This window comes from Pan troglodytes, chromosome 5 (assembly GCF_028858775.2).
Source record: "Pan troglodytes isolate AG18354 chromosome 5, NHGRI_mPanTro3-v2.0_pri, whole genome shotgun sequence".
Taxonomy (NCBI): Eukaryota; Metazoa; Chordata; class Mammalia; order Primates; family Hominidae; genus Pan; species Pan troglodytes.
Genome location: NC_072403.2, coordinates 111,017,355 through 111,040,415, shown reverse-complemented (window position 1 = coordinate 111,040,415; position 23,061 = coordinate 111,017,355).

Below are 23,061 nucleotides of genomic sequence, written 5' to 3'. Positions count from 1 at the left end.
TGTGGGAAGGACTGTCAAAGGATGTCAAGATGAATTCGCTGCTCCTACTTGCGCCTTTTCTTTCTCTCTCTCTCTCGCCCCCTCTTCTCTTTTGATTCTGTCTTGATGTCATCTCTTCAAAGTATACTACCTGTAAAATATTGATTCACAGCAGGCTGCATCTGCCAGGATCAGATTTCTCCTCTTCTGGCAGCAGTAATAAACTACCACAGACACAGCAGACCTGGTGCCAGCTTCATCGCCGCCTCACACACACATCCGTCTGTCTTTTGCCTGACTCTACATAATGAAACAGCATCCAGGGACATTTCAGAAGTACGGAGACCAAGTAGCAAACCAGTGGGGACATAAAAGAGCCAGGGGTGCCTGCAAACAAAGGATGTAACAGGTCTCACCCCAAGCAGCAGATGAATCAGAAGCTCCCTCATTTCCTGATGGCAACTGGAAAAATAGGAAAGGAAACAAAGCCCCCAGTTAACTGCCAACAGTGTAATCGCAGTGGTCCTCCGCTTCCTTTTCTTCCTCCTTTCCCTCAGTCATCTTGAGCCACTTTGTAGAATAGTACCTTGAAGCATTCATAACTCATGAGCCCTGCCGGGCATATCATACCTAGAGGAAGAGCTTATGTAATAGGGGGGACATGAATTTTGTTTGCATAGGAACCAGAGAATCAATAGAGTCTCAGGGTGATAAAGAGCTTGGACTCTGGAGCCAGAGCTGGGTCGGGTACATGGCTTTGCCACTTACCATCCATGTGACTTAGGGCAGGTCACTAAACATACCTATGTCTCAGTTTCCTTGTTGGTATAATGGCTTGCTAGTATGACGAAGTGAATTTATAGTCATAAGGCATTTAGAATACTGCTTGGCACATAGCACTATTAAAATGCTTACTAAATAGACACATACAATTTCCCTGATGGCAGTCAAAAGTCCTGGTTAATGGTAATGGTGTGGACATTCCTCTTCCTTTTTGGGGGATTGAAACTAATCCTCATGGAAGTGCTCCTGGGCAGATAGGCAGCTGGGACATGAGTAACCCTTGGAGGAGCCCAAATATTCTCCTCCTGCCTTGTTTGCAAATGTGCGCTGTTCAAAGGTGTCCCACTCTCAGAGAAGGTGACTCTTTATTCAGAAGCTCAGCAGTTGTGGGAAGAGTTTTCTGAACCTCAGTGGTGTGTGTCTCTGTCATTCACATGCTGGCTGGAAGAGGAAAGTATTAAAAAGAGAAGCGGCCATCCGAAATCAGTAAATCCGTCATCAGAGATGACAGCTGTGGGTTTGCATTCTTGTTTTACTGCGACTTTGAGCAAGTTGGTGAAGGTGGCGGTGGCATCCAGCTCTGGCCTGTGAAGAGTTATGATTTTCGACTGTGTTAAGCTACTGAAGGGACCCTACCACTTAGCACCCTCCAGGGAGCCTTCCCTTTTTCAGTAGAGGGAAATTTACCCCTTGTGACCAACTGTTAAGCTTCCTTTGAAGCCTCTTTTAATTCAGACTTGGTTCAGCTCATGATGGCTTCAGAGTCAGGGGGGAAAACATTTACGATATGACAAACTAGCAACCTGTATTTTTTACGTACTCTTAGAGAAATCATGGGTCTTTTATACTCGTGTTCTTTTGCTTTTTGTTGGGAGAGATGTCCTTTGAGACCCATCAGTTCCTCACTTTATATTCTTTCTCCTCTTCAAGCCTCAAAGCCTCCCTGCACAGTAGCAGGCTTCCCTTTGATGAGGCAGGCTGGAGGAAGTTTCATCTGAAGCCTGCCAGAGTCAATGGTCTGTGGTCGAAAGGGGGACTGCTGAGTCAAGTGAAGCAGACGTCCCTTCACCATGGGGTTTCATTTCTTCAGAATGAGGAGGCTTATTTTCATTCCCCCAAAGGCCTTAAAGGACACTATGATCTCATGGGCTTCGTGTGGGCCCAACGTGCCCAGTTTCTCACCTCGATCGACATGCTCCATAGAACTGTCTTGTTCTTCTTTTTGCAGGGGTCCTAAATTATTATTTCTGTCTTTTCACATTTACAGCAGGAAGTTAGCACTGTGCAAAGAATCTCTGGATATCCAATGGTGGGATTGTGGGAGACTTCAGACTATCTGAACACAAAGAGTAATAAATGAGGTGTCAGCAGGAAGACATAAGGGCTAAATCTTGAACCAGAGCCAAGCTCTGCAAAGGCATATGGAGATTGACTGTCCCCTATACAGAGGGGAGATTAAGGGGGTGCTATTTGGAAACCATGTGTAGGAGCACAGTGGCATGATTAACTACCTAGGCCTGGAGCTCAGTTCTGCAATTGTATGGCCTTAGGCAAAATGACTTTACCTCTCTGTGTCTCCAGATCCTCATCTTCAAAATGGGGTGTTATGAGGATGGAACGGGATAATTCATATAAAGTGCTTAGTACAGAGACTGGCACATAGTAAGACTCAGATTAGTGTTAGCAGCCTGTTTTTATAAAAAAGTATTGTAGAGTAAGAATTCCTGAAGATATAATCCCTTGAGACCACCATGGAAAATCCATGGAAAAGAGCTCTTTTAAAAGCCAATTAATAAATAATTCAAAATTTACCCTTGGTTTTTATTCATCAAGCAAAATTGTCTGCATTCTTCTTTCTAGTTACAGTCTCTAGCAAGCAGTAAGCATTCAATAAATACCTATTGAATAAACGAATAGCAGTCTTACAGGTGCACCTGTGAGCTCAGTGATCATCAGTAGCTTAAGAAAATTTACCATCAGGTCCACTAATTACAACTTTATTGTTCCTTTCAATTACAAAGAATCTTTCTGTTGTTTACTTTGTTCTTTTACACCTTTGGGGGTTGGGAATCTGTGTTAATTTGCATGACTGTGTTAACCTAAACCATGTCATCAAGTGTTTCCTGTGCATTCATTTAACTAATATAGAATCTTCCATATTTCACTAAGCGGTGCAGTTTAGTCACTACCATTATGATCTGAAAAAGAACAAAATAGACTAGAACAATATAGTGTTATAAGTGTTCAGACAGATATAACTAGAAGCTTCAATGGAAATACAAGGGAAGAGAGCTTTATCCACCTTGTGACTGTGTGTGTGGGGATGGAAGGAATTCAGAGACAGAGTCTTGCTCTTGGCATCCACGTGGGAGTGCAATGGTGTGATCTCCGCTCACTGCAACCTCTGCCTCCCAGGTTCAAGTGATTCTCCTGCCTTAGCCTCCTAAGTAGCTGAGACCACAGGTGTGCACCACCACGCCTGGCTAATTTTTTGTGCTTTTTAGTAGAGATGGGGTTTCACCAGGTTGGCCAGACTGATCTTGAACTCCTGACCTCAGGTGATCCACCCGCCTTGGCCTCCCAAAGTGCTGCAATTATAGGCATGAGCCACCGCACCTGGCCGAGTCTCTTTAACTTTTAGAAGCAATCTGGTTCTGTGATTTTCTTACTGGAATGTCAGCGAAAATTTGGAAAGCAGAGTGATGGGGAAAAATGAGTCTTTTATGACTAACTGAAGTTCTAGCTTCTGGTGGCAGGAATTAACCAAAGAAGGTAAAGATATTGTGTAGGGCATTTTTCTCATAGCTTCTATTTTGAGAGAAACAGAGAGAGTGCTTTATTTTATACTGACTGACTAATATCTGTCAAAGAACAATGCCAAGAGTTAAATAAAAATATCACTCGATCTCTTTTATTAATAACATCGAGATAGGACACAGAGTGCTTGCCATATTACTTAGGAAATTGCTCAGATAACAAAAGCCCTTTTACTTCATTAGTAAGCATGGACAAGGGTATTTGAGTCACAGGGAAGCTAGTTCAGGTAATGGCCCAGCATCTGCAATGGTAAAAAGAAATGACGAAGGATTGGAAAGCAAAGGGAAAACTCATCTGAAGAAGAGAGAGAATCAGTAATGTTAGCTAGCATGTTTACTGGTCTGTAAAATGAGGGGTTGGGGGCTGGAATTAGTCCAAGGTTCTTGCCAGCTTTGGCACATCGTGGTCCTATGGATCCACGATGGAGCAGACAGGTGATAGAGGCAACTGCCTGGCTTATCAATTAAAACTTAACTATGCTTTTCTTTCCAAGAATTGAAGGCTCCATAAACAATGTTCCAACTTACAGGAACTTTTAACATTGATCATAAAAATATAACAAAATACAGGCGAAAATGACAGACAACAAAAGAAATGCCATACCGTCAAACTTGAACACATATGCCATTTTCTCTGGGACTGAGATATTTTAAAAGTGTATTAAATCTTTGGGATATTGAATAACATTTAGTATGCCATTTCTTGTTGTACTAAAGAGTATCCACTAAAAGAGTGGATAATTTTTCTGGAAACTTCAATAACTTATAGTCATGGTGCAGCTTTGGTAATGAGAAACGGCTTCAAAGTGAAAAATAAGATAAGTACATGTCATGGTTCCTGAAAATCATTATGTTCAGTTGAACACTTTGAAAGAGAGAGATGTTCACCTAATTCTGTGTTTCCCACCCATAGCGTGACACTGGAAAGTGATCACCCAATTGTGAACCTCATTACCCAGCCCCTTGCCTCTTGCTAGGATCGTGTGACTATTCTTGCCAGTGGACTATTAGTGGGAGGGAACATACATCATTTATTGGCCTAGAATGTAAGAATAGAATATGGCTTCATCACAGTCTGTACTCTTTTGACCAGATGTAGAGGACTCAGCAGCCCTAGGAGATGGCAGAACCCTAGGATGGACGAAGCCTGAATCCGTCGGCTTGAAGAAAATCTGCCCATCTACCAGAAACCCTGCATAGTGCTGGTAAATGAAAAAGAAAGAAACTTCTATTGAACTTTTGAGGGTTTATTTGCTATAACAATCACCCGATTGATGTAGATGCCAAATCCCTGTCTTGTACAAGATGGTAAATTAGATCATTAGAGAGAAACACATACTATGACTTATGAATGATGGAGGCTATTGGAAAACCTGACATTTCTTGTGGCCTATTTTTTTTTTTTTTTTTTTTTGAGGTGGAGTCTCACTCTGTCACCCAGCTTGGAGTGCAGTGCAGTGATCTTGGCTCACCGCATGCTCCGCCTCCCGGGTTCACGCCATTCTCCTGCCTCAGCCTCCCCAGTAGCTGGGACTACAGGCGCTCGCCACCTCGCCCGGCTAATTTTTTCGTATTTTTAGTAGAGATGGGGTTTTACCATGTTAATCAGGATGGTCTCAATCTCCTGACCTCGTGATCCGCCCACCTCGGACTGCCAAAGTGCTGGGATTACAGGCGTGAGCCACCTTGGCGGGCCCCTGTGGCCTATTAAGAAAGAGGAATCAGTAATCCTTTTTTTGTGGTGGTAAGCTCTTATAAAATGACTGGGGTGCTTCAGTTTTCTTCTTGTCTAAGTCAGTGTGGGACATTTTGCTTCTGCCATTCAGAAACATCGAAGTGTTGTTTTTTTGTTTGTTTGTTTGTTTGTTTTTGAGTTGGAGTCTCTGTCACCCAGGCTGGAGTGCAGTGGCACAATCTTAGCTCACTGCAACCTCTGCCTCCCGGGTTCAAGCAATTCTTCTGACTCAGCCTCCAGAGTAGCTGGGACTACAGGCACGCGCCACCACACCTAAGTTTTTTGTATTTTTAGTAGAGAAGGGGTTTTGCCATGTTGGCCAGGCTGGCTCTTGAACTCAAGTTATCTGCCCACCTTGGTCTCCCAAAGTGCTGGGATTACAGGTGTGAGCTACTGTGCCTGGCCAAAGAGTTGTTTCTTAATGATTGCCAGCTTGATTTCAGAGAGAGACACAAGTTTCTGACTTTTGTTTGGCTGTACTTGATGAAAAGGGGTAAGTATGACTGGTACATAGTGGGCCAAAAAAAAAAAAAAAAGGTTAATACCCAGGAAATATAAAATGCCATTCATTTTTATACTTCATAAAACTAAAAAATGAGCCATAGGATATTCAACTGTCAATAAACACATTACATGTTTTGTTATTGCTAGTGTTACAAAAACACAATGGACCAAATAACATGTGCAATAGATATACCTGCTAGTCAAAGGAATTTTCTGTTAAGACCAAATCTCCCCCTTTTGATTGGTACTCACTATTCTTTACAGCTGCTTGCAGCCAGTACACTCTAAAGACTGAGCTAAAATAAACCCAGTGGACAAACATTCTCATGAATCTTAAAGGCAGAAGTCTATATTCTTGTGAAGTTATATAAACAGCACCATTTTAAAAATTAGTAGAAAATCGATCATAACTAATGGGCATGGGAAAATTGATCACTATGAAAAAATTTGTGTGGTAAAACAGTTAAATTAGTGTGACGAAAAGATGGAGGAAAAAGGCAATTACAGCCAGGATTGTTATAGTCTTGTCAATATATTAAATATACCAGCTAGTTTGAACAAAACTAATAATATCTCTCCTAAGGCATAGATGAATGTTTCCAGACACATCTGTGCTCAGAACACATCAATGAGCCCTACTCTCTTTCTCTGGGATGACTTTTTTTCTATGTAATTTAGAGAAAGACTTCATCAGTCAATGCCTGCTTCACTCAACTTCTTGTTTGTGTGAAAAAGATTAACTATGAAATCATTATTTTTTGAAAGTCTCTAGAGCAACTCAGTACACATTATAGTAGACTCTTAAAATTTTATTTTCATTTTCTTTCTTAAAAATTGGGGATATTTAGAAATAAGTGTCACCAAGGCCAGGACTAGGGGGAGGGGGTAAAGTGCTGAGGATGCAAAATTAAAGGAATAGTTCACTCTCGCCCTGCATGTGCATGCCCCGGAGGGTGGGCTTCTCTTTAAATCTGGCACCCTAGACCCTTCACACACCTCATCCTAGTACCATTCCTGAGTTCCACAGATAAACTAGTGTGAAAGGTGCACATCTGAGGTGTACAGAGCAACCTGTAATTGCTCAAACTGAGTTTCTGTCTAGGTTTGGGTATTTGGTAGTAACTTCCTAATGATAAATGCAGGAAAATCAGCTGCAATGTCAAGGTGAGTTCCTGCTGAGCAAATGACACCAGGGAATAAAAGCTCCTCTTTTGGTCTTTGCTTGAATAATAATAACAATAAAAAAGATCTATAATTGGATTTCCTTGAAGACTCAGAGAACTAACATCTTTATAACTTTTCAGATTGAAAGGTAGTCCTTTTGAATTCTATTAACTTTGCAGCCTACGTTTTTTAGAAAGTAAGATTATGTCGCTTCTGAAGGAAACCAGGAACAATGAACTGAGCAATATTTGCATTCGCAAGTTATTCTGTGTTGGCAGATTGTCATCTTTTGTAGAAATGTCGCAATTTTTCAAAAGGACCACTTTGAAGATGAAGAATTATATTTAATCATTTTTGGGGGTTGTTAACAAAAAAGTCATTTTGAATGCCCACTTTGACAATCAAAGATCTCATTGCCCTCTAGTATGGAGCAGCCCACTTCAGGTAACCACACTGCAACCAAGGGCACCATCCCCCTCTCATCTTTAACTCTGGGAGAACAATAGTCCCCATTCACATCTCTGCCACTTAGGTTTCTAAAGTGTTCCTTTTAGCAGAGAAGTGAGAACTTGGATATCTAGGAAATTTTAGTAGCCAGACATTTAAAGAAATAGCAGCTAATAGTTATAGTAGAAAGAGTAGTTTGCGAACTTCATGGACAGACCAGAATATTTTGCTTTTATAATCTTATAATCTCCTATCTTAGTTTAAAATCCTAAGCCTCAGTGACCTGTTAGAGGTGAGAAATAGTTGACTGTACTTGGTCACTCATGAGAAAACAAAGTCTCTGAAAAAGCTGCTCTTAGTACTTACAGAAGTTTCAAGGAATCAAGATTGACAGACTGAGATTTCATCTTTAGAAAACTAGATTTTCACATCATATGAAAGATGGTGGCTGTTTTCATACCTATGTAATTAGACATAGCAATTTTGTAGTCTAGGAAGGGCTGAGCAGGCAATCCTAAATGCAACTGCTATATTGAATACATGACGTCTAGGATAGGATAAAATCCTACTCCGTGTTTGCTTCTCCTGCTCCTTTAAAATTTAGGCTATGGGGAGAATCTTCAACTGCCCTTGGATGGAAGACCCCATAATTTTTATACTCAGTCTCAGGTAAAAGATTGGTATATGAGCACTTTAAGTAAAAACAAAGTTTTGATTCAGAAATTAGAGTTTCCGGCACAAATATTAAACTATTGCTTTAATCCTTTTTTAAAGCTAAGACTTACTTATTTCCTGAACCCCCACTCCCATGCTAAGACCTATAGTTAACTTATTTCATTCCCCATTGACTAGCTGCTTTTCATTTGCACTACGGTCAAAACTAGGGGACAGAAGAGAGGTGAGGGGAGAGGGTAGTTTCCTGGTTCTTCAGAGTCCCATCACAGGGGGCTTCTCTCCTGGGGTTCCTTTACAGGGGTAAAGTGGCTGTAACCTCTTCTGGGCTCCGGGGCAGTGGTGGGTCATCTCCAGTCTCTTCCTTTTGGAGTGTAGGACCCAAGAGAGTCTTGCTCCCTCGTGGCTCTCCTTCAGGCTCTCTTGCTGCAGGCCGACCCAGGGAACTGCTCACCCTGCCACCATGTCATGTATGGCAGGCAAGGCTCTCCATGGCTCTTTTGCAGGGAATACTCTCATTAGGCCTGAGGTGAAGGGTTGTACCCCCACTGCAAGGGATCCTCATCCAAAAGGTAGTTAATAGACAATAGCTCTCTCCAAAAGAATCTCTTCACAAAGTCCTCTGTCCCTTCTTTCCAGCATTGGCCCCTCTGTGTCCTGTGTATCATAACCTCTCTCACACTCACATTAGGAACTCCTGCATTAGTGCCACTGTCAAAACTGAGGCCAGAGGAGCCCCATGTTAACATCAGGCTATGTAATGAAGTGGAATCATTGAGAGATTTTTTATTAAACAAACATAGTTTAATAAAACTTCTAGTGATTTAATGATCTTTGTTGGCTTAATATATTTGGTAACAATTCTTCACTGAAGCCTGCCTTGTCCCAGATATGGTACAGCTCACATTCAGTGGGATTATCCATCTGTAGTGTACCAATCCTCACTGATGTCCTTTCACACAAACATCCACTCACTCATCCTCTCAAGTGCAGAGACGCTTGCTCCCTATTCAACTGGGCCTAGCCAGGACACGGGTATTCCTTCCCAGTCTTCCCCTGGCTGATTTTAGGCAACTGTGCCCAGCTCTTCAAAAAAAAAAAATAGAGGTGCTTTCTAAATGTCTGTTTGTTTTAAATGGCAACAGATACATTTCTTTATTGTACACTACATTAAATCTGTAATTCACATAAAACGACTTCATAACCTATTGGACTAATACCCTTTCTTCCTTGACACACATCCACAACATCCAAACCTGGCCCTTCCTTTTATCCTTTTTTTTTTTTTTTGAGACAGTCTCGCTGTGTCACCATGCTGGAGTGCAGTGCTGTGATCTCAGCTCACTGCAACCTCCGCCTCCCAGGTTCTCCTGCCTCAGCCTCCCAAGTAGCTGGGACTATAGGCGCACACCACCACACCCAGCTAATTTTTGTATTTTTAGTAGAGACGGGGTTTCACCATGTTGGCCACGATGGTCTCGATCTCTTGACCTTGTGATCCACCCGCCTTAGCCTCCCAAAGTGCTGAGATTACAGGTGTGAGCCACCACTCCTGGCCCCTTCACCCTCTTTCTTCTTGTTCACACCCCCACCTCACCCTCTACACATACATGGACATGTAATTTAGCCTCCCCAGGAAGGGGTCTTGTCAAGCATTAGGAACATAAATACCAAGGGTAGATCACCAAAAGCTGCCACACACAGGCCTAGAAAAGCAACTCAATTTTGCCCTGGCCCCGCTGCAGGCTTCCTCCCCTTCTGGTGGTCTGTGAGTATCTTGGACCTTCAGAAGGAACTCAGGTGTGTGGCACAAAAGCATTATAATCTTGGAAGCCTGGTAGGACTATATCAATAGCCAACACCTTTCGGTGTATGTTCCTCCTTTCTTCCCTTAGTTTTGGAGCAATATGTTGCAAGGCAGGACTCAGGGAGTGTGTTGGGGCTGAGAGAAGAAACTGGAAGTTGGCTGTTCCAAGAGTGTTCTTGAATGGAGATATTCAGCCTGCAGTTAGGGTTTCTTGCTAAGTTGTTCCTCTCATTTCAGCAGAGTGGGAAGTTGATATGCACCGCAAAGACACAAGAAGAGAAGGAAGCCTAAGCATAGAAGAAAATTTTAAACAAAATAGAATTCACCATGTAAGTATTCAGATCACATGTATTTTGTGCATGAAACCTTTAATGAGGGCAAAAATCTTACTTAAGCAAAATATTTGCCTTGAAAGGAAAGGATGAACAACCTAAATGGAGCAATTCCCTGGAAATTTCTGTTCTTTACTATAGACAATTCAACTCAACTGATTTTACTGAATATCTTCTTGATGCTGTCCATGGAGACATCAATTTAAACAGGATCCAAGCCTTGCCTTCCAGGAGCTTATAGTAAGAAAGATATTAACTGGTATTTGGTAGTTAACCAGTTATTGCTTTAAATCAAAATTGATTTCTGGACTAGTAATGAAAGTACCAGTTTTCTATCATGTGACGATCATCACAAATCATCATGAAGATCATGATATTTCTAATGTTCTTAATTCCTCCTACTCAACAACCCAAAGGATGTTTAATAGCACAATGGCATCTAAAACCAAAAGCCGTATAGTCTACTCTTTTATTCATGAGACAGGACTAAAAATTTACCTGAGAATGTACATGTTCCCTCTTGGCAGGTGCTCTTTTCTACTATTATCTTCTAATTCTAACAGGATGCTTTCTGTTTCTGTGATTTAAATAAAAGTTATTTCTTAAATTGCATCCTGAGGGCTTATTCCTTCACTTACTTGGTGAACCTAGTTTCATGGCCTATCATGCAACTTCATTATCCATTCTATAACTGAGCTTATTGCTTTGCACTCTCAAGCTTGTCAATCTTGTAGATTAGGTATAGACCAAATTCATCTTTTCTCCAGTATGCAGTGTTTTACAATGAGCTAGCACCTTGTATTCCAGTTAAGTGAGACTGTTATTGTCTCGTGCTTTTTTACCTCCGTGCTCTTTCTCTTTCCTCCTTCTTTTCTTTTCTTTCTTTCTTTTTTTAAATCATGTTTCCACTAGAAACTTTTGCTACTTGATTATCTTAAAAAGTCATGTTATGCAATCACCCAATCCTGTTTAAAACAGCACTCAGGCTGGTTATGTAGATGATCTTGGATTAGCCCTTGTTGCACAGGGTTGATTTACCACTGGATTCCTTGGAATCCACTTTCGTCGGTCTCAGAATTCTGCAACTGATTGTAGGGCTTCTAGAAGATTATCCATCAGACCAGTCTCATCACCCCCTCTGTTTATATCAATGAATTGTTTCTTTTTCTTCTGGTATTCTAACTTTTCTTGTTCGGCTTTCTCTTTTTCAAGCTTTGCCTTCCTAGTCTTCTCTTCCATTTCTCTTCTCTTACTGTTTTCTTTCACTGCTTCTAAAAACAAAGTTCAGAAGTTACTGAGATCACCAAGTTGTGTTTGTCATTGATGCTGTTTACTGCATTTGGTTGTCTGTCTCATTTTGGGTATGTAGTAAAATTGTTCCTCCCTTTCACTGAGCTCAAGCATGATTATGGGACAATTTTAATTTACAAAATGTGAGTGGAAGTGACATGTGTCACTTTCATATATAAACTTTACGAGTTGACATATGCTTTGCTACAGTCTTTTCCCTCTGCCATGCGACCAGTGATATTTCAGATAGTGACTGATCTATCAACCTGGATTGCAGGTAAGAATGATGATGATGTGGAATTGAGCCCCCAGTCAGTCTGCAAAAGATGTGTAATATGAACAAAAAGTAAATCTTTGTTTTGAAGCCATTGAGAGTATAAAGTTACTTGTTATTACAGCAAAACCTAATATATTCTAACTGATAATGCTCATACATGATGCTTATGTCTCTTTTTATTCAATTCACCTTAAAAATGTGTATCAATATTCAATCCAGTTGAGCATTCAGATGACTGCAGCACCAGCCAATATCTGACTGCAACCCCAAGAGGGACTCCAAGGGAGAGCTAAGAAGGAAAGCAAGTCTTTTTGTCACCTATTTTCTCAATGGCCATGGAAATTCTTCTTAAAGTAGTCACTTATACATAAGGAATGTGTGCAAGTCAGAGGTGAATAAGACACACCTTCCTTGGCCTACTTCTTAAAAGGTGGTGTGATGGTTAGTTTTAGGTGGCAACTTGACTGGATTAAAGGATACCCAGATAGCTGGTAAAGCATTATTCCTGTATGTGTCTGTGAGGATGTTTGCAAAAGTGACTGGCATTTGAATCATTGGACTAAGTAAGGAGGACACACCCCCTACCCAGTGTGGATAGGCACTATCCAATCAGCTAAGGACCCAGATAGAACAAAAAGGCAGAGGAAAGGCTAATTCTCTCTCTTTTGGAGCTGGGACATCCTTCTTCTCCTGCTCTTGAACATCAGAACTTCAGATTCTCTGGCCTTTGAACTCCGGGACTTACACAGTTGTTCCCCAGGTTCTCAGGCCTTTGGCCTGGGCTGAGAATTACACCATTGGGTTCCTTGGTTCTGAGGCCTTTGGACTTGGACTGAGCCACACTACCAGCCTCTCAGGTTCTGCAGCTTGCAGATGGCCTGTTGTGGGATTTCTCAGCCCCCATAATCACATGAGCAAATTTCTCTAATAAACCTCTTGTCATCTCTCTCTCTTTCTGTCCATATCCTACCAGTTCTGTGTCTCTGGAGAACCCTGACTAATATAGCTGGTATTCCCAAGGTTCTGCCCTTGACCCTTTCCTTTTCTCTTTAATTCTCCCTGGAAAGTCTCATACTGCATTATGATTTCAACCACAAAATATATGTCTATGACTCCTGTATTTATATTTCTAGTCTTAGGGAGACCAGCCTGCCTAGCTGAGCCTTTCCTAATTTTCTGACCTACAATATCATGAACAAAATAAAATGGTGATTTTAAGCCACTAAGTTTTGGCTGACTTTTCCACTAACTTTTTTGGTGCAAACTTACATTTGAAGTCATTCACTTTGGAGTAATTTGTTATACAGTGATAGTAACCACAGCAGTGAATTCCTTTTACTGCTCCTCTTGATCCTTCTCCCATTAGACTGCAACCCAGAGGCTGACAGCCTCCTTTGTCCTTATCCCACCGCCCTTTACCCAGGGACCCCATCCTGGTCTTGACCACAGAGTCCCCATACTTGCTAAGATTATGATTCAGAATAGTCTAGACGACCTCTCAAGTGTGGATGAATCTAATCAGTCCTTTGTGTTTTCAGAGCTGTTCTTAGTAGTGATGTGCAATTTTGCTTTCCTTTTCAGGCTATTCGTATCAAAAAAGGAGGGGTATTGGTATAGGGCAGACTCTATATGTTCTTTTTCCAACTTTTCCTTGACTCTGATGATAAAAAGCTTCTTTAGAAAAGGTTATAAGAATCCACATACTTGCTTCAGATTTAGGAACATGGCAGCATGCCATTGTTGTGGATAGATTAGTTTGACTTGGCAAAGTATCAATGCTGGTAAATAGTAGGAAATGATGTTGTCTGGATAGGCTGGGGCCAGGATGTGAAGGACTGTGAATGCCAGACTAAGGCACTTCAGCTTCATCCTGTGTGTGGTGGGGAGACATAATTTTCTAAATATATGAAGCCATGATTATGAAAATGCAGAACCAGACTTAGTGTGCTGGGTGGGGCAGATTCTAAGGGCAACAACACTGGGGTCATGAGACTATTGCAGTAGTCTATGTATCAAGAGAGAGGTGAAGGGAATCTGCAGTAATACCTGGCAACAGGATGGAGACGGAGGCACAAGTGTGAGGGACACCCAGAAGGACTAAGAGGCCCTTTTGGTCACCCACATTAATATATGGGCAGGCAGTGGTAGAGAAGAGACCCAGCATGACACCTCCTCAGTATATATAATTATTCATACAACTATTTGTGCAGTGTGTACCATGTGCTGAGAGCTTTATATAGATATTTGTAGCAACCCTTACAATCATCTTGGATGCAGGTACTTTCAATACTGCCATTTTATGGAAGAAGCAACTGAGGCATAGAGCTTAATGGCTGAAATTATACAGCTAATAAGCAGTTCAGCCAGGATTTGAACCCAGGCGATTCACCTTCAGAGTTGACGGTTTTCTCCAATATTCTCTATTTCCTCTGTTTATTTTCAGAACTCCCAGTCTTTTTTATTTTAGTCTGATCACACAAGTAGGGCTTAATAAAACATTATTTGAAGCTGAACCTCATTTTTCAATTGCTAAATAAATGGCCATCCTTCCCTGACCAAGGAAATAAATCAATTGTATTCTAGGTCTATGGAAACATTTTCTGAAATAGGGTCTGTGTGGGTCAGCCAAGAACATATTAAGTGCTATAACAATATCATTACCAACTCTTCCACCACTGTGATTCTGTATTGCTAGATATTTGCAACAATAATTGCTCTATAAATTTGTATGGGAAATTTGCTCAAGAAAGAGAGGGAGAGGGAGAGAGGGGGAGAGGGAAAGAGGGGGAGAGGGAAAGAGGGGGAGAGGGAGAGAGGGAGAGAAGGAGAGAGGGAGAGAGGGAAAGAGGGGGAGAGAGAGAGAGAGACTCAAAAGATGTGGCTTCCGTAGAGTTTTTAATATGTAGTGCAAACTTACATTTCAAGGTGTCCTATTCCAATAATAGAAATATAGAAACATCATTCATGAAAAAGATGATCAAAAGTATGACTACAGTCAGAAACAACCTGAAAACTACATTGGTAAATATAATATAGTGAATTACATTTCTATTGTTTCCTGAAATTTGTGAGATGCAATCCAATAAACGAAAGCACCTTAGTGATTAAAATGTATGTTTCATTGGGCGTGGAAACAGGAAAGAAATGAATTTTGGAAATGATTATTACTGCCTTACATATGCATGTTGCCTTTGCTGCAGGGACCTTCCCACACTTCAAGAATGACTTATCAAACATGCATTAATCCACCCAACATCCACAGAGAATAAATGAGAGATAAACACTGTTTATCAGTAAGTTTTTGTTCTCTTGCAAAAAAAGAAGCCCAACCTTGGCAACTAAAAGGGTATAGAATTGCTGTGACAATCTCTGTAAGCTCATTGACTGTGGATGCAGTTATAACCTCTGAACTGAACATGCCAGATTCAACGGGCATTTAGACAAACTGGGAGGTGGGGGGAGTGAGCCTGCCTGATTTCTTCCCCCCCACCCTCCTTCCCTCCCTCTGTCTCTCCCTCCCACCATCTTTCCCTCCCTCCGTTTCTCCCTCCCATTCTCTCTCCTTTCCTCCTTCCCTCCCTTCATTTCCTTTGTTCCCCCTCCTTCTTTCCTTCCATCTTTTCCTCCCTCCCATTCTTTCTCTCTTACTCCTTCCCTTCCTCCCTTCCTTCCTTTTTTCTTCCTCTCTCTCTCTCTTTCCGTCTATCCCTTTCTCTTTCTCCCCACCTCCCTTCTTTCCTTTGAAATTTTCTGAAATGATTCAAATTCTGACAAAGCATTGAAAGGAAACCTAGTTCTTACTTTTTCTCTCTTTCCTTCCTTTTTACTTAATATGAAAACACAATTTTCTCATAGTAGTTCCTGATTTACATTTCTGCTCCATTGGTGGATTTCTCCCTTGGCGTTCAGCAGCATCTCACTCCTAATAACTATTTATAGCCTCCCAGGGTTTCTGTGGCCCTAAGTATCACCGTTGAATTTATCAGAGTTCTTGCCTATCCTGATTGCTTAGGCGCACCTGCTGTGGGATTTATAGCCTTGAAAATAAGTACCAAACACCTAGTGGCTTCTATACTTTTAAAAAAACCCCCAGTGTTTAGAGATTAGGTTGCTTCCCACCTTTTTCCCCCTTAGGAGGTCCACAGTAGCTGTTTCTATATGATGTTGAATCATCCAGGTGAAAAGTGAAAATTCTGTCAGTCTCCCGTTCTCAGCTGTAGTTTAATGCAAGAGACATTAGTGTGGTTGTCACAATGAAAACAAGATTGGGAGGAGGTGGAGCTAGATCTCTGCCTCCCGGGTCCTCATGTCTCTCATCCAGAATTACTGGGTCCCTTTATCGCAATATCAACACTGCGCGACTGAAAGAAGTGCTGTCAGCTTTTGAGACCAAACTATAGGTACTAATGTCCTCTGTCCCCAAATCTGCTCCTCCTCACTCTGCTGCATACAGTTGGTCCTACCATATACCCCTTTATAGTCCTTTGCACAAAGGCTATTTGTTATGTGGATTTACCCCTTTACCATTCACAGATAATGAAGAATGAGAATTATCTCAGCTAAAGACCACCTGCATGTCTATGTTTGGCTGCATCTAAGAGCAAGGAAAACAATGAAGAATCAGAAGAAATTTCTGATGAAAGATGATGGATACATTGTCCATTCTAGGATGGTCTGCACCATTTCTAATGTGAAGAAGTGGGGTAATGAATGGATTAAGCTCCCAGGCCAAGCTAGTGAGTGGGGCTAATGTGACAACTTGATGGTTTCAGAAACACCAATGAGACCAACCCTGCTCTTCCTCATGCCCCCAGGACCATTAACTCTGGGCGTGGTCAGGTGGTGTGGCTAGAATAGTTTGGGAGGAACTTACTTCCATTTATCATCTGTGTTCCCTTCCAAAGGAAACACAAGCCTGCCCGGTCTTATTCGTAGGACCAAGAGGAAGTCTCTATCATTTTTCCTCTTGAGCTGATATAAGCCCAGAATAGGGTCTCTTCATTATAAGCTGGGCTGTCAAAAGTACTTGATATGATAGCCCCTGCCTTTGAAAGGAGGACCCTCAAGCAACATGACTAGGTTGTAATCTGGTGATTGCCTCCTGTGATTCAGACCTAATGTGGGCCTCCTATTATATTCAAGTTGATATGACTTAGCCTGCTACCCATTTCTTCCTTATTTATGTTTGTTTTAAATAGTAAATCTTGAGGTCCTTTCTGTCTTATTGGCCTCCCAGTCCTGGAGACACCATCATATTTCTCTGGGCATGTTCTTGCTATTTTGAGTATAGACTTTAGGCTCAGGCCACTGCATTGATCACTAGAGGGCCAGCCTTATTCCTGGCACCTGGAGAATAAGAAGCTTGTCAGTGCTGCCTGGTGCAACAGTGGAAGTACCCTGACTCTATAGCCAACAGCTCACCACAAGCTGGGATCCCTTTGTTTCTAGTTTCTAGAGAAACTTTGTCTTCCCCACTGTTTACTCTTTCCTTGGCTCAATATAGTCTCTATAGTCTTCTTAATGTTTTCTGTGTATTCTGCTTTGCTTCTGAATTTTGCCTACTTAAGCTTGTCTATAATACTCAGTGTAACCTATACTTGACTCTTGCTACCCAAGCTAACACTTTCCACCACCTCAAGCTCTTACCTTCCACTTTGCTTTTCTTGAGCTGTCCTGGCTCATTGTATTGATCCAATGTTCTGCATATAAACTCTTTTCTCCTATTTCTGGACTCCACACACTTTGATGCTGATGTACTCTTTCTCCACATCTAGCAACCTCCATAGTATTTGTATCACTTGTTAATCATCATCAAAAGATGCTTGCACCTTCACATGGAAGCATAAATAATTGTGTGTGAAGTGTAGCTTCTTCACGGGTCTTGTAAAATGTGTTAGCACCAACACAGAGTTAAGCAACCATGCTCATCATACCAGTGGAAATTATCTAGCAATTGGCTATTAGATACTTTTATTCTTGGTATTTTAACTGCAAATTTGGTGCTGTAAAGTCATAGACACAGTCAACAAGAACCTACCCAAAGCTGGTTGCCTGGTTCACTTTTGCCTTGTGGACTAGACAATGACATCTAAATGACACCAAGAAGAAGAAAATGCTGTGCTTTGGACTCATAAAAAGTAATTTACAATGATTTAACTTCTTATTTCTGTTCCAGTTGCAGTCATATTTCTAAGATGATAGATCTCTGTGTTTCATCTTCTTAGGTGGTAAGCCCCTATACTCTGGCTTTGTCTCCCCTGTCTTGAATACTTTTCCTGAAAGATCTGAGACATAGGAAAAAGTAGTCATCATAAGCCTCCTACTCATTTAGAAAGAGTTTATAAGGAGTGACATGGAGGGCTTTTGGTGTTTCAGTTAATCTCTTCATCACTTTTTCTGCCATTTACAGGCAGGGTAAAAGGCTGGCAAGTGTCCCAACACCCATGTGGACACCAACATGTGGTGTGGAAGTTGGTCTCTTTAGGGAAGGGGAGCTGCAATAGGATGACCTCTTTCAACAGCCCCTGCTATACTCTGAGCTGTCTGCCACTCTTCTGCTGCCTTTTTCCCCTCTTAGGACCACTGAAGGGATGGAAGAGTCGAAGAGCCTCATTGATGCCACCAACTGGTGGATGGTGACAGAAGTGCCACCCTTGCCAAATCATGGGCATGGCTGTCTGTCTTATATCCAGATCAAGTCAAATACATATGCAGGAGAGAAGGGAAGTTTGAAGAATTTTAAGAAAAAAATCTGAAAATTTAACTAGATACGTGAATTTACACACACACATCTGTTCCCTCTTCCTGGAATGAGCTTCCCTCTCCTCCTTATCCTGCAGCTCTCAGCTCAATGCCACTTTCCCATGGAAGCTTCCCTCATCCAAGCCAAAGTCCCTGATTTCAGGCTCCCATTGTGCCTCATTCCTCTTTTTAGTAGCACTAGTCACAACTGCAATTTTATATTTGCTTGTGCGTTTATTTGCTTAATGCTCCTTTCCCCGGTAGACTGTAAACTTCATGAGGCCAGGAATAAGTCTACTTCAGACTACCATGAACTAGCTCCTAGCATGGTACTTGGCACATGCTAGGTGCACAACACACATTTGTTGACAGATTTAATGTAATTGGTTTGGGTATATCTTACCCAAAGAAACTGGAATAGAAATCTTTCTGCTGGGTCTTTATTGGGAATGGCACCAATAAGTGAAATGTGCAGATTATATGATGGGTTCTGGCTTCAAGCAAGACTAACAGACCTTGGATTTGGGGATCTTTCTGTGCAGCTGCTCTGTCTACATGTGACTAAATTCACTGATGCTGCTAATTTTGATGATTTCATTGCTTTTTTTGTGGAGGGGGAGTTTAAATTGATCAAATGATCATTTTGGCTTCAGCTAACCATAGTAAACTTTAATTAGTTCCCGGTATCCTCTGAGCCTCCTGGGATATTTCAACAGAATGATTAGGCTATTTGGAAATAACTTCTAACATTTCACATCTATTATGTTTTAAAAAGTCAGGAAGGTTGGAGTATTTTTTGATCTATGTGGAAGACAGGTAACATGACACTTTGAACTTTCTGCTCTCTCTGGACGTTCATTCCTTTTGCTCTTTCTCTCTTCCCCTAAACCTTTCTGCCAAACACATCACACCTCCCTTTTGCAATGCCCGATTCCTGCTCTGTCCTTGAAAGCGTTCTTTGATCTTTCTTCTTTTTGTCAGCATCTCATTTTGATAGAGTTGCTCAATGAATTACTGCGTAACTGCTCTTATCAGAGTTTGAAATTATATCCCTAGAGATCGTTGTAGTTTTCTGGTTTCAATGAATATTCAAGTACTTGTCCAAGAAGTCTCTTTCCCACTGCTGACTAGTTTACATTTTTGTCTTATATAAGAACTCAATTCCAATTACACATGGCTGTACATTCATATATACACAGACATATATAGTGTAATTATTAGTGAGAAGGACACTATTCAGCTGTTGTCTATTAGCTTCATTTACTGATTGACAGAGTCTAAATTCATATATTCAGATTTCAATACAGTGGATGAGCTACTTCAAAAGGTGGTGATTGCCTCATATTCATTCAGTAGATATTTATTGAGCACTCCTTAGGTATTAGGCACTTGTTAGTCACTGGAAGTATAATGTTGATCAGATATGATAAATGTCCATGCTATGCTTATAGGGTAATCAAAGAGAGAGAGTTTAATTCAATAATTACACTAGTAAATATAAAATTGTACTGATAAGGGCTATAAAGTAGAGGTAAGAGTGGTGCCCTGAAAAATCTGTAAGACAGGATTTTAATCTATCCAGGGATGTAAGAAATGGCTTCTCTGTAGAAATGATGGTTGAGGTAATCTGAAAGAAGAGTGGTTACTGAGTAGGGGTGCAAGGTGGGAATATGTTGTGAAAGGAGAGAAGGGCATGTGCAAAGGCTTGAGGCTGGAAGGAAATGTAATACATCTGAGGCCTGAACAACTGGATAGAAAAAGAAAAAAAAAATGCAGAGTATTGAATGCTTCAGAGAGCCACCAAGGAAGCCAGGATTTGCAGGATCAAGATCCAAGAGAGAAGGAAGGCATACTCAATGAGCCTCAGTCTTGCATCCACTTTTTACCTTTAAGCATTTGCTGGTCCAAGAAATGGAGAAGAGAGGCTATACAGAATGTGGTGACCCGAAGCTTTCTGCAGTTTCACTGGGCTTAAAACATCAAAGTTGTGGTTTACAGTTGCCAAGGTAGCTAAGATTTGAGAAGCCAGAGAAGAGGCAACCACAGAGAAATGATCTGGAAATTCCTCATGCATTTTTCTCCTTGAGGTATTTGCTGAATTCTACGTTATGAAGATGTAAGGAGAGATTCCGAGACCTAGTCAAAAAGCAGCATCTGGGAAGCTAAAGAGCTGAGCAGAGATGTGGGTAGTCTCCTGGGTCTAGGGAAACAAATCTTAGGGTTCAGAGCCCACCAGATGGAGGGAGACTGGTAAACAATCCAGACTCTCAGTTGAGACTACAATCAGGGCTAGACCCCAAGAGTAAATACACCCTAAAAGCAAGACTAAACCAGAAATACAGCTCTAACAAGGCTTGAAACTCCACTTAGACTGGATCGAGGTGGTCTGTCCATACTCTATTTACCTCTCAGGAAAAAATTAAGTCCTTTATGAAAAAAGACACTATCTAGAACCTCTTGGCTTTAAACACATATTGTCCAGGATTCAACAAAAAGTTCTAGGCGTGCCAAGAAACTAGACCAAATGTCCAAAAACAGAAAAAAACATAGAGACCTATCAGTGATCCAGATATTAAAATAATCAGAGACTTTAAAATAGCTATAATTAATATGTTCAAGAAAGAACAGATGAAGAATTTCACAAGAGAATGGAAATATATTTTTTAAAAATCATGTTGACAACTAAAAAATGAAAAAAGTGAATAACTCGATAGGTGTGTTAGTTCAGATCCTCCTAGAATCTGACACCAAGACAGTAATAGACATGCAGGAGGTTTTCGGGGAAAAACACCTTTACAGGAGGGTGGAGAGAGCAGCAGGAGAAGGTAGAAAGAAGATTCAAGTCACAGTGCAGGTCTGATTCTCAGGGAAGGAGAGAGGAGGACTGACATAGTTTCAGAATTCAGCAGTGTTCCAAGAAAGTTTTGGCCAGGCTGATGGGGAGTTTTTAAGTCAAAGTTGCCCACTAAAGAATTCTTGCATTTTTCTGGAACTGGCCTGCTTTAGTAACCCACCGTGTGCAGTCACTGGCTCACAGGACGTGTGGCCTCTGTGTGAACACAGTGGTAGATCTGGAGGTGCAGCAGCTGGGGCCATTGTCAGTTATGACTCCCACAACAGGAGATCTGACTGGTGTGTTTTCATGGCCACTTCATTCACCCTTTGTGTCACACAGATCTACTTTCCATATGGGTTTAGGGAGCCACTCCTCCATGGTCCCAAAAGCCTCTTTTCCTGGGGAAAAAATTAGAAATGGGTTTAGTAGGATAAACTGCAGACTTCGTTGCTGTATTTGGTCTTGGGGTGCAACTGGTACTCATCCTAACCCTTCCACCCTACCCATTCTAAAACTTACCCTTGCCCTCAGCTATCACCTTGGCAAGTCCTGGGGGCTTCATATCCCCCAGGTATATGTATAGTGTTTATAAAGTCTACAGTAGTGTGCAGTAATGTTATTGGCCTTCACATTCACTTAGCATTCACTCACTGACTCACCCAGAGCAACTCTGAGTACTGCAAGCTCCTTTCATAGTAAGTGCCCTGTACAGGTATACCATTTTAATCTTTCATACTGTATTTTTACTGCACATTTTCTATGTTTTGATGCACAAATACTTACCATTGTGTTATAATTGCTACAATATTCAGTCTAGTAACATGCTGTACAGGTTTGCAGCGTAGCAGCAATAGGCTATACCATTTTACCTAGGTTCGTAGTAAGCTATACCATCTAGGTTTGTGTAAGTACACTTTATGATGTTCATACCATGATGAAATTGCCTAACAACACATTTTTCAGAATGTGTCCTCATTGTTAAGTGACACATGACTATACTCTCTGAATGTGGCAGTAATGAAGCTGTATACATTTTCACATATGGAGTCAACCCATGCATAAACCAAGTTTGTACCTTCTTTTCCACTTGATGACATAGGAACTCCCACGTGGCTCTACATGTAAGCTGAGGGATGGGTGCTGGGCAATAGAGATGGGTGACATAAGGGTCTGAACTACTTGCTCTTGCAGCTTACTCCTGTGCTCTAATCTGGGGCTTGATCTTGGATATTCCATTTTAATCTTATGACAGATTGCTGCTGGGCCCATCCAAATTTATAACTTGGTGGGCATGATAAAACCTAACTGATAATTAGCAGTTTAGACACATGCTCAGTTGGTACCTCATTGTTAAGCATCTGTCTCTATCAAGACAGAACAGAAGCTGTCTCCCTAAGTGTGGAATATTGCCTCCAGAGCCCAGAAAGGCCCACCAGGTGCTGTGTTTCCTTGTTTGTGGTAGGAAACACAAGATTCAGTAATTTGTCTTTTATTTTGTAGATGATTTTCTGGCTTACTTCTGAACCCCTGAAAACTAGATTCCTAAAAACCTCACTGAAGTAGTAGTTCCCTGAATCTTTCCAGAATTTACCTTCTTGTGTTAAAAAAATTAATTAGGAGGCCATTAGGCTGAGGTTGATCTAGCATTTTAAGTTCCTGCATAATCGAACGGAAGCTT